Here is a 12,611-nt window from a genome sequence, read left to right as displayed (position 1 = left end):
ATTAATTTACTTTATTGCTAACTGTTAGCCATAGTAGTAGAAGTAATAGTTGGCGAGACAACTTCATGAAGACACGATGATGGAGATCATGATGATGGAGATCATGGTGTCATGCCGGTGACGAAGGTGATCATGCCGCGCCTCAAAGATGGAGATCAAAGGCGCAAGATGATATTGCCATATCATGTCACTTTATGATTTGCATGTGATGTTTATCATGTTTACATCTTATTTGCTTAGAACAACGGTAGCATAAATAAGATGATCCCTCATTAAAAAAATTCAAGAAAGTGTTCCCCCAAACTGTGCACCATTGCGAAAGTTCGTTGTTTCAAAGCACCACGTGATGATCAGGTGTGATAGATTCTAACGTTCGCATACAACAGGTGTAAGCCAGATTTACACATGCAAAACACTTAGGTTGACTTGACGAGCCTAGCATGTACAGACATGGCCTCGGAACACAAGAGACCGAAAGGTCGAACATGAGTCGTATAGTAGATACGATCAACATGAAGATGTTCACCGATGATGACTAGTCCGTCTCACGTGATGATCGGACACGGCCTAGTTGACTCGGATCATGTATCACTTAGATGACTAGAGGGATGTCTATCTGAGTGGGAGTTCATTAAATAATTTGATTAGATGAACTTAATTATCATGAACATAGTCAAAAGGTCATTACAAATTATGACGTAGCTTACTGTTTAGATATGTTCCTAGAGAAAATATTGTTGAAAGTTGACAGTAGAAATTATGCGGACTAGGTCCGTAAACTGAGGATTGTCCTCATTGCTGCGCAGAAGGATTATGTCCTTAATGCACCGCTCGGTGTGCTGAACCTCGAGCGTCGTCTGTCAATGTTGTGAACATCTGACATACACGTTTTGATGACTACATGATAGATCAGTGCGTAATGTTAAATGGTTTAGAATTGAGGTGCCGAAGACATTTTTTGAAATGTCGCAGAACATATGAGATGTTCCGAGAACTGAAATTGGGATTTCAGGGTCGTGCCCACGTCAAGAGGTATGAGACCTCCAACAAGTTTCTTAGCCTGCAAACTAAGGGAGAAAAGCTCAATCGTTGAGCATGTGCTCAGATTGTCTGAGTACTACAATCGCTTGAATCGAGTGGGAGTTAATCTTCCAGATGAGATAGTGATGGTTCTCCAAAGTCACTGCCACCAAGCTACTAGAGCTTCGTGATGAACTATAACATATCAGGGATAGATATGATGATCCTTGAGCTATTCGCGATGTTTGACACTACGAAAGTAGAAATCAAGTAGGAGCATCAATTGTTGATGGTTAGTAAAACCACTAGTTTCAAGAAGGGCAAGGGCAAGAAGGGATACTTCATGAAACGGCAAATCAGTTGCTGCTCTGGTGAAGAAGCCCAAGGTTGAACCCAAACCCGAGACTAAGTGCTTCTGTAATAAGGGGAACGGTCACTGAAGCAGAACTACCCTAGATACTTGGTAGATGAGAAGGCAGGCAAGGTCGACAGTAGTATATTGGATATACATTATATTAATGTGTACTTTACTAGTACTCCTAGTAGCACCAGGGTATTAGATACCGGTTCGGTTGCTAAGTGTTAGTAACTCGAAATAAAAGGCTACGGAATAAACGGAGACTAGCTAAAGGTGAGATGATGATATGTGTTGGAACTTGGAAGTGTTTCCAAGGTTGATGTAATCAAACATCGTACGCTCCCTCTACCATCGGGATTGGTATTAAACCTAAATAATTGTTATTTGGTGTTTGCGTTGAGCATAGACATGATTGGTCATGTTTATCGCAATACGGTTACTCATTTAAGGAGAATAATGGTTACTCTGTTTATTTGAATAATACCTTCAATGGTCTTGCACCTAAAATGAATGGTTTATTGAATCTCGATCGTAGTGATACACATGTTCATGCCAAAAGATATAAGATAGTAATGATAGTACCACATACTTGTGGCACTGCCACTTGAGTCATATTGGTATAAAACGCATGAAGAAGCTCCATGTTGATGGATCTTTGGACTCACTCGTTTTTGAAAAGATTAAGACATGCGAACCATGTCTATTGGTATATACGCATGAAGAAACTCCATGCAGATGGATCGTTTGGACTCACTTGATTTTGAATCACTTGAGACATGCAAATCATACCACATGGGCAAGATGACTGAGAGGCCTCATTTTCAATGAGATGGAACAAGAGAGCAACTTGTTGGAAGTAATACCTTTGATGTGTGCAATCCAATGAGTGCTGCGGCACGCAGTGGATATCGTTGTGTTCTTACTTCACAGATGATTTGAGTAGATGCTAAGTATATTTACTTGATGAAACACAAGTCTGAATTATTGAAAGGTTCAAGTAATTTCAGAGTGAAGTTGAAGATTGTCGTGACAAGAGGATAAAATGTCTATGATATGATCATAGAGATGAATATCTGAGTTACGAGTTTGGCGCACAATTAAGACATTGTGGAAATTGTTTCACAACTAATACTGCCTGGAACACCATAGTGTGATGGTGTGTCCGAACATCATAACTGCACCCTATTGGATATGGTGCATACCATGATGTCTCTTATCGAATTACCACTATCGTTTATGGGTTAGGCATTAGAGACAACCGCATTCACTTTAAATAGGGGATCACGCAATTTCGTTGAGACGACACCATATGAATTATGGTTTAGAGAAACCTAAGCCGTCGTTTCTTAAAAGTTTGGGGCTGCGACGCTTATGTGAAAAAGTTTCAGGCTGATAAGCTCGAACCCAAAACGGATAAATGCATCTTCATAGGACACCTAAAAACAGTTGGGTATACCTCCTGTCTTAGATCCGTAAGCAAAAGGGATTGTTTCTAGAATCGGGTCCTTTCTCGAGGAAAAGTTTCTCTCGAAAGAATTGAGTGGGAGGATGGTGGAGACTTGATGAGGTTATTGAACCATCACTTCAACCAGTGTGTAGCAGGGCACATGAAGTTGTTCCTGTGGCATCTACACCAATTGAAGTGGAAGCTAATGATAGTGATCATGAAACTTCGGATCAAGTCACTACCAAACCTCGTAGGATGACAAGGATGCGTACTACTTCAGAGTGGTACGGTAATCCTGTCTTGGAAGCCATGTTGCTAGACAACAATGAACCTGCGAGCTATGGAGAAGCGATGGTGGGCCTGGATTCCAACAAATGGCTCGAGGCCATAAAATCCGAGAGAGGATCCATGTATGAAAACAAAGTGCAGACTTTGGAAGAACTACTTGATAGTCGTGAGGCTGTTGGGTACAAATGGATTTTAAAAGGAAGACAGACAATGATGGTATGTGTCACCATTAAGAAGGCTCGACTTGTCACTAAGATGTTTTCTGACAAGTTCAAGGAGTTGACTACGATGAGACTTTCTCACTCGTAGCGATGCTAAGAGTTTGTTGGAATTATATTAGCAGTTACTGCATTATTTATGAAATCTTGCAGATAGGATGTCAAAACATTGTTTCCTCGACGATTTTCTTGAGGAAAGGTTGTATGTGATACAACCAGAAGGTTTTGTCAATCCTAAAAGTTGCTAACAAGTATGCAAAGCTCCAGCAATCCTTCTAAGGACTGGAGTAAGCATCTCGGAGTTGGAATATACGCTTTGATGAGATGATCAAAGATTTTGGGTTTATACAAAGTTTATGAGAAACTTGTATTTCCAAAGAAGTGAGTGGGAGCACTACAGAATTTCTGATGAGTATATGTTGTTGACATATTGTTGATCAGAAATGATGTAGAATTTCTGGAAAGCATATAGGGTTGTTTGAAAAGTGTTTTCAATGGAAACCTGGATTAAGCTACTTGAACATTGAGCATCAAGATCTATAAGGATAGATAAAAAAACGCTTAATAGTAATTTCAAATGAACACATATCGTGACAAGATTTTGAAGGAGTTCAAAATAGATCGGCAAAGAATGAGTTCTTGGCTGTGTTATAATATGTGAGTACTGAGTAAGACTCAAGACATGACCATGGCAGAAGAGAGAGAAAGGACGAAGGTCGTCCCCTATGCTTTAGACGTAGGCTCTACAGTATGTTGTGCTGTGTACCGCACCTGAAGTGCGCCTTCCCGTGAGTCAGTCAAGGGGTACAAGAGTGATCCAGGAATGGATCACAGGACATCGGTCAAAGTTGTCCTTAGTAACTAGTGGACTAAGGAATTTTCTTGATTATGGAGGTGGTAAAAGAGTTCGTCGTAAAGGGTTACGTCGATGCAAACTTTGATACTAATCTGGATGACTATGAGTAGTAAACCGGATTCATATAGTAGAACAGTTATTTGGAACAGCTCCAAATAGCGTGTGGTAGCTGCATCTGCAAGATGACAGAGAGATTTGTAAAGCACACACGAATCTGAAAGGTTCAGACCCATTGACTAATAACCTCTCTCACAAGCGAGATATGATCAAACCCCATGGGTGTTGGATTCATTACAATCACATAGTGATGTGAACTAGATTATTGACTCTAGTGCAAGTGGGAGACTGTTGGAAATATGCCCTAGAGGCAATAATAAAATGGTTATTATTATATTTCCTTGTTCATGATAATTGTCTATTGTTCATGCTATAATTGTATTAACTGGAAACCGTAATACATGTGTGAATACATAGACCACAACATGTCCCTAGTGAGCCTCTAGTTGATTAGCTCTTTCATTAATAGATGGTTATGGTTTCCTGACCATGGACATTGGATGTCATTGATAAGGGGATCACATCATTAGGAGAATGATGTGATGGACAAGACCCAATCCTAAGCATAGCACAAGATCGTGTAGTTTCTTCGCTAGAGCTTTTCTAATGTCAAGTATCATTTCCTTAGACCATGAGATTGTGTAACTCCCGGATGCCGTAGCAATGCTTTGGGTGTATCAAACGTCACAACGTAACTGGGTGGCTATAAAGGTGCACTACAGGTAGCTCCGAAAGTATCTGTTGAGTTGGCACGAATCGAGACTGGGATTTGTCACTCCGTATGACGGAGAGGTATCTCTGGGCCCACTCGGTAATGCATCATCATAATGAGTTCAATGTGACTAAGGAGTTAGTCACGGGATCATGCGTTACGGAATGAGTAAAGAGACTTGCTGGTAACGAGATTGAACGAGGTATTGGGATACCGACGATCGAATCTCGGGCAAGTAACATACCGATAGACAAAGGGAATTGTATACGGGATTGATTGAATCCCCGACATCATGGTTCATCCGATGAGATCATCGTGGAACATGTGGGAGCCAACATGGGTATCCAGAACCCGCTGTTGGTTATTGGCCGGAGAACGTCTCGGTCATGTCTGCATGGTTCCCAAACCCGTAGGGTCTACACACTTAAGGTTCGGTGACACTAGAGTTGTTATGGGAAATAGTATGTGGTTGTCGAAGGTTGTTCGGAGTCCTGGATGAGATCCCGGATGTGACGAGGAACTCCAAAATGGTTCGGAGGTGAAGATTGATATATTGGACGAAGGGTATTGGAGTCCGAAATTGTTCCGGGGGTATCGGGTGACGACCAGCGTGCCCGAAAGGGGTTTCGGAGGCCCCGGCAAGTGTTGGGGGGCCTTATGGGCCAAGGGGAGGGGGCACATCATCCCACTAAGGGGCTGAGCGCCCCTCCCACCCCATCTCACGTAACTTGGAGAGGTGGGGGCGCCTCCCCTAGGGCAGCCACCCCTCCCGGCTTGGGGGGCAAGTTTCCTAGGGGTGGGGGCGCCCAAACCCATCTAGGGTTTCCCCTGTGGCCGCCGCCCCTCCCCTAGGGAAACCCTAGGGCGCCTCCTCCTTCCCCTATATATAGTGAGGGAGAGAGAGGGCAGCCGCACCCCTTGCTTGGCGCAGCCCCTTCCTCCTCCTCCGTAGTGCTTGGCGAAGCCCTGCAGAAATACCACAAGCTCCACCACCACGCCGTCGTGTTGCCGGAGCTCTCCCTCAACTTCTCCTCTCCCCTTGCTGGATCAAGAAGGAGGAGATGTCCCCGGGCTATACGTGTGTTGAACACGGAGGCGCTGTCCGTTCGGCACTAGATCGGATCTTCCGCGATTTGAATCGCCGTGAGTATGACTCCATCAACCACGTTCTTGTAACACTTCTGCTTAGCGATCTTCAAGGGTATGAAGATGCACTCCCTCTCTCTCTCTCATTGCTAGTATATCCTAGATTGATCTTGGTGACACGTAGGAAAATTTTGAATTATTGCTACATTCCCCAACATGTCAATCCCTTCACGGTCACTCTCAAAAGTGAGATCTAATAAAGATAGTAAGATAATTTTTTTTGGTATTTTTGTTGTATATATTGGAAAGTAAAGATTGCAAAATAGTAAAACGAGATGTGATGTAAATAAAAGAGATGCAATATAATAAGGAATAGACCTGGGGGCCATAGGTTTCACTAGTGGCTTCTCTCAAGATAGCATATATTACGGTGGGTGAACAAATTACTGCCGAGCAATTGATAGAAAAGCGCATAGTTATGAGAATATCTAGGCAATGATCATGAATATAGGCATCACGTCCGTGTCAAGTAGACCGAAACGATTCTGTGTCTACTACTATTACTCCACACATCGACCGCTATCCAGCATGCATCTAGAGTATTAAGTTCATAAGAACAGAGTAACGCATTAAGCAAGATGACATGATGTAGAGGGTTAAACTCAAGCAATATGATATAAACCCCATCTTTTTATCCTCGATGGCAACAATACAATACGTGCCTTGCTGCCCCTACTGTCACTGGGAAAGGACACTGCAAGATTGAACCCAAAGCTAAGCACTTCTCCCATTGCAAGAAAGATCAATCTAGCAGGCCAAACTAAACCGATAATTCGAAGCGACTTGCAAAGATATCAAATCATGTGTATAAGAATTCAGAGAAGAACTAGATATTATTCATAGATAATCTTGATCATAAATCCACAATTCATCGGACCTCGGCAAACACACCGCAAAAGAGTATTACATCGAATAGATCTCCAAGAACATCGAGGAGAACTTTGTAGTGAGAACTAAAGAGAGAGAATAAGCCATCTAGCTAATAACTATGGACCCGAAGGTCTGTGGTAAACTACTCACACATCATCGGAGAGGCTATGGTGTTGATGTAGAAGCCCTCCATGATCGATTCCCCCTCCAGCAGATCGCCGGAAAAGGCCCCAAGATGGGATCTCACGGGTACAGAAGGTTGCGGCGGTGGAAAAGTGGTTTCGTGGCTCCCCCTGATATTTTTAGGGTATAAGAGTATATATAGGCGAAAGAAGTACGTCGGTGGAGCTCCGTGGGGCCCATGAGGGTGGGGGCGTGCCTACCCCCCTAGGCGCACCCTCCTGCCTCGTGGCCGCCTCGCGGAGTTCCAGACTTCAACTCCAAGTCTTCTGGATTGCGTTTGTTCCAAAAAACATCATTGCGAAGGTTTCATTCCATTTGGATTCTGTTTGCTATTCCTTTTTTGCAAAACACTAAAATAGGCAAAAACAGAAACTGGCACTGGGGCTCCGGTTAATAGGTTAGTCCCAATAATAATATAAAAGAGCATATTAAAGCCCATTAAACATCCAAAACAGATAATATAATAGCATGGAACAATAAAAAATTATAGACACGTTGGAGACATATCAAGCATACCCAAGCTTAATTCCTGCTCGTCCTTGAGTAGGTAAATGATAAAAACAGAATTTTTGATGTGGAATGCTACCTATCATAGTTATCAATGTAATTCTCTTTATTGTGGCATGAATGTTCGGATCCATAAGATTCAAAACAAAAGTTTAATATTGACATAAAAATAATAATACTTCAAGCATACTAATAAAGCAATCATGTCTTCTCAAAATAACATGGCCAAAGAAAGCTATCCCTACAAAATCATATAGTCTGACTATGCTCTATCTTCATCACACAAAATACTTAAATCATGCACAACCCCGATGACAAGCCAATCAATTGTTTCATACTTTTAATGTTCTCAAACTTTTTCAACCTTCACGCAATACATGAGCGTGAGCCATGGACATAGCACTATAGGTGGAATAGAATGGTGGTTGTGGAGAAGACAAAAAGGAGAATATAGTCTCACATCAACTAGGCATATCAACGGGCTATGGAGATGCCCATTAATAGATATCAATGTGAGTGAGGAGGGATTGCCATGCAACAGATGCACTAGAGCTATAAGTGTATGAAAGCTCAATAAAAGAAACTAAGTGGGTGTGCATCCAACTCGCTTAATCACGAAAACCTGGGGCAATTTGAGGAAGCCCATCATTGGAATATACAAGCCAATTTCTATAATGAAAAATTTCCCACTATTATATGAAAGTGACAACATAGGAGACTCTCTATCATGAAGATCATAGTGCTACTTTGAAGCACAAGTGTGGTAAAAAGGATAGTAGCATTGTCCCTTCTCTCTTTTTCTCTCATTTTTTTATTTTTTTATTTGGGCCTTTCTCTTTTTTTTCGTCCGGAGTCTCATCCAGACTTGTGGGGGAATCATAGTCTCCATCATCCTTTCCTCACTGGGACAATGCTCTAATAATGATGATCATCACACTTTTATTTACTTACAACTCAAGAATTACAACTCAATAGTTAGAACAAAATATGACTGTATGTGAATGCCTCCGGCGGTGTACCGGGATGTGCAATGAATCAAGAGTGACATGTATGAAAATCATGAACGGTGGCTTTGCCACAAATACGATGCCAACTACATGATCATGCAAAGCAATATGACAATGATGGAGCGTGTCATAATAAACGGAACGGTGGAAAGTTGCATGGAAATATATCTCGGAATGTCTATGGAAATGCCATAATAGGTAGGTATGGTGGCTGTTTTGAGGAAGGTATATGGTGGGTGTATGATACCGGCGAAAGGTGCGTGGTATTAGAGAGGCTAGCAATGGTGGATGGGTGAGAGTGCGTATAATCCATGGACTCAACATTAGTCATAAATGACTCACATACTTATTGCAAAAATCTATTAGTTATCGAAACGAAGTACTACACGCATGCTCCTAGGGGGATAGATTGGTAGGAAAAGACCATCGCTCGTCCTCGACCGCCACTCATAAGGAAGACAATCAATAAATAAATCATGCTCCGACTTCATCACATAACGGTTCACCATTCATGCATGCTACGGGAATCACAAACTTTAACACAAGTATCTGTCAAATTCACAACTACTCAACTAGCATGAATCTAATATCACCATCTTCATATCTCAAAACAATCATAAGGAATCAAACTTCTCATAGTATTCAATGCTCTTTATATGATAGTTTTTATTATACCCGTCTTGGATGCTCATCATATTAGGACTAATTATAGCCAAAGCAAATTACCATGCTGTTCTAAAAGACTCTCAAAATAATATAAGTGAAGCATGAGAGATCAATAATTTCTATAAAATAAAACCACCACCGTGCTCTAAAAAGATATAAGTGAAGCACTAGAGCAACATTATCTAGCTCAAAAGATATAAGTGAAGCACATAGAGTATTCTAATAAATTCCAATTCATGCGTATCTCTCCAAAAGGTGTGTACAGCAAGGATGATTGTGGTAAAATAAAAAGCAAAGACTCAAATCGTACAAGACGCTCCAAGCAAAACACATATCATGTGGTGAATAAAAATATAGCCTCAAGTAAAGTTACCGATAGACGAAGACGAAAGAGGGGATGCCTTCCGGGGCACCCCCAAGCTTAGGATTTTGGTTTTCCTTGAATTTTACCTTGGGGTGCCTTGGGCATCCCCAAGCTTAGGATATTGCCACTCCTTATTCCAAAATCCATCAAATCTTTACCCAAAAACTTGAAAACTTCACAACACAAAACTTAACAGAAAATCTCATGAGCTCCGTTAGTATAAGAAAACAAACCACCACTTTAAGGTACTGTAATGAACTCATTCTTTATTTGTATTGGTGTTAAACCTACTGTATTCAAACATCTCTATGGTTCATACCCCCCGATACTACTCATAGATTCATTAAAATAAGCAAACAACACACGAAAAACAGAATCTGTCAAAACAGAACAGTCTGTAGCAATCTGTATCAAACGAATACTTCTGGAACTCCAAAAATACTGAAATAAATTGTGGACGTGAGGAATTTGTCTATTAATCATCTGCAGTAAAAAATGGCATCTAATCTCGTGAGCACAAAAGTTTCAGTTTTTTACAGCAAGATTGCAAAGACTTCACCCATGTCTTCCCAAAGGTTCTACTTGGCACAAACACTAATTAAAACATAAAACCACATCTAAACAGAAGCTAGATGAATTATTTATTACTAACAGGAGAAAAAAGCAAGAACAAAAATAAAATTGGGTTGCCTCCCAACAAGCGCTATCGTTTAACTCCCCTAGCTAGGCATTGAGATTTCAATGATGCTCACATGAAAGACAAGAATTGAAGCGCAAAGAGAGCATCATGAAACACGTGACAAACACATGTAAGTCTAAAATACTTCCTATGCATATGCATCTTATAGGCAAACAAATTACCATAGCAAGCAAAAACTAGCATATGCAAGGAAGAGGAAAGAAACAATAGCAATCTCAACATAAAGAGAGGTAATTTAGTAACATGAAAATTTCTACAACCATATTTTCCTCTCTCATAATAATTACATGTGGGATCATAAGCAATTTCAACAAAATAGCTATCACATAAAATATTTTCAACACGATCCACATGCATGCGAAGTTGACACTCTTCCAAAGTAGTGGGATTATCATAAAATAAAGTCATGACCTCTCCGAACCCACTTTTATCAAAAAATTCATAAGATTGAATATTCTCCAAATATGTGGGATCTAAAGTCGACACTCTTCCAAACCCACTTTCAGTATTATTGCAAACATTATTATCAATCTCAATTCATCATGAGGCTTAAATAAAATTTCAAGATCATAAGAAGAATCACCCCAATCATGATCACTGCAACAAGTAGAGGATATAGCAAAACTAGAATCCCCAAGCTTAGGGTTTTGCATATTATTAGCACAACTGACATTAATAGAATTTATAATACCATCATTGTAATCATGCTTTTCATTCAAAGATCTACCATGAATCACTTCATAAAGTACTTCATCAAAATTTCCAGATTCACGGATTTCAAGAAAAACCTCATAAAGATAATCTAGTCCACACAACTCACTAGCAATTGGTTAATCATAATTGGATCTCTTAAAAATATTAGCAAGTGGATGAGGATCCATAAACTTTTAGAAAGCGAAGATGCAAGCAAAAAGAAGGCACATGGTAACACAAGATCGAACGGAAGAGGGGCGAAGAAAAGGCAAAGGTTTTCGAAAATCGTTTTAGAAGTGGGGGAGAGGAAAATGAGAGGCGAATGGAAAATAATGTAATGCGAGGGAGATGAGTTTATGATGGGTACTTGGTATGTCTTGACTTGACGTAGATCTCCCCGGCAACGGCGCCAGAAATCCGCACGTTGGCGGGAGATCAAATCTGTAACATCCCAAATTTTCAATTTGGAATGTTATACATAGGTCATTCATGCATATCATATTTTATCGCATTTCGTTTCGCGATCCTAGAAATTCTAAGCAACTCAAGGACCCACGGAGAGAGTTGGGGATTCACGTTTTTCATATTTGAATTTTCTCAAATATCGAAACAAGGATCATTTTGGTTTCAATTATTTTTTCTCTCCAAAAATATTTCAATATAAAAATAAACGAGAGGAGATAATATGACTTCTCCAAAATAAAAGAAATATTGGAGGAAAAATATTAAAATCAAATAAATAATTTTATTTGGATTTTATTGTTATTTTATTTGAATTAGAAAAATATGCATTTTTCAAAATTTCATTTTAGGGCCAAGAAAATGTTCACTTTGTTCTAAATATTCTATTTAGATGGTGAAAATTTGTTTTGGTACTTTTAGATTTTTATTTTATTTTCTAGGATTTTTTCGGCAGGATTTGTTTTTTTAAATCTTCGCGGACCGAACTGGGCCGAAGCCCAGCCGGCCCGGCACCGCCGCCGTCTCCCCCCGCGCGCGCCCTGTGCCCAAGCCAGACTCCACCGGAGTCTGGGACGCCACCGCCGCCCGGTTGCCCCTGCCCCAAGCCGAGTTGCCCCCTCCCTTTTATAACCTGCCCCGCCGCCGCCCTCACCCCGCCTTGCCTCGCCCCGCTCCCCACCGCAGCAGCAGCAACACACAGCAGCCACCGCCGCCAGCGCCGCGCCGCCCGCGTCACCCCGCCCGCACCCCGCCGCCACCTCGCCTCGCCAGAGCCGTCGCAAGCCGCCGGAGCCGCCGCCGCCATTCGCCGGATCCGACGCCCAGTTTTTTTCGATTTAGGTGAAAACCGATCAGTTTTTTAGAAACCCTAGATGCGTTTTTTTATTTTGTTCGGTTCGGTTTTCTCGGTTCGGTTATTTAACGGACGTTCGTCCGTTCGTTCGTTTTAACGAACGCTGTTCGTCAGTTAGCCACAGACAGCGAACGCTCGTTCGTTAGCTTGTTCGTCTCGTTTTATTTTCCAGGGTTTTTCTACGATTATTTTCGATCGTGATTT

Source organism: Triticum aestivum, chromosome 1D (assembly GCF_018294505.1).
Source record: "Triticum aestivum cultivar Chinese Spring chromosome 1D, IWGSC CS RefSeq v2.1, whole genome shotgun sequence".
Lineage (NCBI taxonomy): Eukaryota > Viridiplantae > Streptophyta > Magnoliopsida > Poales > Poaceae > Triticum > Triticum aestivum.
This window is presented reverse-complemented; position numbering follows the sequence as displayed.